Raw genomic sequence first — 3,604 nt, 5'->3', positions numbered from 1 at the left:
CCGATTCCAATAATTTTTTCCGCCAGGAAGTTGTAGCTCTTTCATGAGCGGGATTTTTCAGACTGGTTAATTTTTTGGGATGTACCGTTATTTGTCCTTTCAAAAATTGGGAAATTGTTAAGAGTGGGATGGGTGGCGTGATTTCCACCTCTCTGATTCCGGGTTCATTAACTTGGCTTTAGTTGCTAGAAAAATTGCAAGTTGTTAAATTTTTTGTGGTGCTGGCCTTTGTGGAATGCAGCGTTGCACATTCCCCTGAGGTCAGTGGCGGGTTTTGGTGAATTGCCCAATTTTTGTGGCGGTGGTTCATTGACTTGACTTTTTTAAATTTAATTTAATGATATCGCGGAACTGTTAAAATAATCTGGACATTACAAGGGAAATAAACTTTAGAGCAGGTAGTTTCATTAAGTGGATGAGGCCTCTCTCCTAACTCTCACTAACGAACCTCGGGAGCCGCGTGAGCCAAATGAGCCCAGGTTGCCGGGCCCTGATTTAGAGTCCCCAACGCGCCAGCACGTCTGGCGATTGCCGATAAGTAAATATAAAACTTGTGAATTCATGTTTAGGGATGTTCTCCCCTGATCGCAAGGGGTGGTGAGGGACGGGAGAAACCTATTGTTCTATAACAGGTATCCAACTTCAAAAAAAAATAGTATAAATTCGATATTTACACTATATAATCGTGTCGAGTAATTATTAAAATGATTATAATACGGTCTTATAATTGTTAAAGCCCCGCGAACATTTTTTTGTATTTTTTTTCAGCAAAAGTAAATATTGTTTAAAGGCGATGAAACCATCCATTTTTTGAATTCCTAAGTTGATGCTATTGAACTCGAACCTGTGCGGTATTGTAACCTGTATTTGAGGTCAGTAAACAAAACTAAAAATTTATTTGTTAGTGCGCAGCCACTTCATTTTTTTTCTATTAATTTCTAGATTACAGCGCAAATTTCGCAAAATGTTTCGGTGGAAAGGAAAGTGGCCAGCGTAAAAAGAAATAAATTTACGTTTCAGTCGACAAAAGCGAGGTTTGAAGAGAAAACTAAGTGAAAATACAACTGCTGGAAATTTAGCTGAAGCTGAAGTTCACAACTTGCAAGATCCAGAAGAAAAAAAAAATAACCTGCAAACAAAATCAGAACGGGGGAGAAAATGTCAACAGAAATATTGGGGGAAATCAATAAAATCAGTGATCTAGAGTCACATGAAAAAGAAAATTCACACGAGACGTCACTTACAAATTGGGACCAGCCAAGTACGAGTAACCGGGGAAAGAGCTCATGGATGGTCGATGAATTGTCGAACTGAAATTTTTGGGTGAGCAGATGTGGTGTACGTTATGCAAAGAAATTTTGGCATTCCAGTTTCTGGAAAATGAACACCGTAAAGGGCTGGGATCTGTTTTGAAAATCAGGTGTCATAAATGTCTTCTAGTGAATAAAGTGAGGACAAATAGAGAGCATTGGATGAAAAACAAACGCACCGAACGTTTTGACGTCCATTGAAAAAGTGTGTTAGGTAATCATAAAATTCATAAATAATAAGAATAAATCATGAACTTTTAGTAACATTTAAAATTGAGTTATCAACTATATTTCGAAAATAACAATGGTTTTATAATTTTCAGGAGCACTTCGCCGTGGCCTAGGATGGTCTCAAGTGAATAAATTTTGGTAAATGTGTATAGTAAGGGCCTCACCCCCGATTTGCTTGAAATTTTTTAGACTCAGTTATTGATACTCCCTTATCTTACTCCTAAATTTTCAGACGTCGGAAACACATACAATGAGAATGATAGTTCCCAATTCATTTTTTTTTAATCGAATTTTTTTATATATCATCAATCGTCTCATTAATCCTATCCATTTTCATAATGAATTTATTTTTAGTTGGAGAGAGAACATTCAACAACCCTTCTACAGTTTTCAATAGTAAGTTTAGTATAAATAATTTTATTTTTGATAAAAAAAAAATTTTACACTTTTTCGGTAATTGTAAATCAATAAATTCATTTTAATACAAAATTGTACCACTGACAAATGACGTTCTTTCTCTTTTTTTTAATTAAAAAAAAATACAGGCCTCAAGAATTCCAAAGTGGCTTCATTACGCCGAAACGATGCCCATTTCATCTAGTCACAATTGCGATAAATCAATGGCAGATGAACAGCCAGAAGAATTAATGAATAAGATATCCTTTAATGATGTAATCCGTGTAATGGTTTCTTATGATATGGCTTGGAACATCAGGGGTGCTGGCCGTAGTTATGACGGTTTAAATGGGTTTGGGGCAATCATTGATCATTGCAGTGGATAAGTTTTGGATCATGCATCATTTCATCTCAAATGCAAAAATGTGACAGCACTAATCCTAGTCCCCCTAACCCTAATTGTCGTTGTATTTCTCATGGGTACGCAAAAACCATGGAGCCTGAGGTTGGTACAAAATTAGTCATGGAAAAACAAATTTTTAAAACACAGAATGACGAGGTCGGAGTACTTATTGGCGATGATGACAGCTCCACCATCACGGCTTGTCGTAATGCCAGTTCGGATCGAATACTAAAGCAGTCGGATAAAAATCACGCTGCCGGCGGAGTACAAAAACACCTTTATGGTATGGAGAAAAAAAACAAGAGTTCACAAAAGACGGTATTGCTTATCTGCATCAGTGTTTCTATTGCGCCATGACACAAAGTAAAGGAAATAGCTCTGCAATGGCAATATGGATCAGGAATATCCCTCACCACGCCTTCAATGATCATAGTCTTTGTGGAGAATGTCGTTACATTCAAGACAAAGAGAATTATGACCACTCTAACATGCCAGGAAAATTCTAAAATTCGAAATTACTAGAAGATTTATCTGCTGTATTTAATAAGTTAGCAGATAATGCGGTAAAATGTTCCTCAGGTGCCTCTAGTAGTCGTAATGGAATTGTGAATGCAACAATAGCAAGTAAAGCTCCAACACATCGCCGTTATGGAACAAGTGCATAAATGGATTTTTGGCTTGCTTGCTCAGTTTACCCTAAAAAATTTGGAGAAACGTACACCGAATATATTAATGAGAAAATTCAGTTATTACCAGGAAAGCATCATCAACACCATACAGCCAAGTCAGGTCCTCTATTAATACGTCAAAGTTCGAAGTTTGACACTCAGAAATATAAAGCCAAAAGATGGAAAACGAAAAGACTGCGCTAATTTATACGACATTATCGAGAAAATAATGAAGGCTTAACATATCGAAGTGGTTGTGGTCCGTTGACTCAATCAGCAGTGCCTGAACTTGAAGAAGAAGCTGAAGGCAGTGATGTAGATGACCCCAATTTACCAATTGTCTTCTTCGATCTAGAGACTTCCAGTTTCTGTGGTGACTGTGATATTCTTCAAATTGCAGCTAAATGTGGAAAAAGGACCTCTGACATCTATATAAATCCCAAACAGGAGATTTAGCCGGGAGCTACAAGTCAACTAACTAAGTTAACTAACTGTCAACGGTCTCATCCACTGGAGTAGACAACTTCTACTACGTGGTCAATTAGTACTCTCATTCCCGATGGATGTAGCTTTGCAAAATTTTATCGAGTGGATTG

General features: G+C 37.2%; 1 long non-coding RNA gene across 1 annotated transcript; it reads left to right on the top strand.

Annotated features, from left to right (window-relative positions):
* Positions 1–959: 959 nt before the first annotated feature.
* Positions 960–2,642, top strand: LOC105272598 (uncharacterized). The gene is made up of 4 exons (XR_892794.1): positions 960–1,524; positions 1,634–1,679; positions 1,896–1,937; positions 2,087–2,642. It is a non-coding gene; the product is annotated as an uncharacterized lncRNA (long non-coding RNA).
* Positions 2,643–3,604: the final 962 nt, after the last annotated feature.

The sequence above is a fragment of the Fopius arisanus genome, unplaced genomic scaffold (assembly GCF_000806365.1).
Source record: "Fopius arisanus strain USDA-PBARC FA_bdor unplaced genomic scaffold, ASM80636v1 scaffold00214, whole genome shotgun sequence".
Taxonomy (NCBI): Eukaryota; Metazoa; Arthropoda; class Insecta; order Hymenoptera; family Braconidae; genus Fopius; species Fopius arisanus.
Note: the sequence above shows the minus strand (reverse complement) of the source record. Positions and strands in the feature narration are given on the sequence as shown.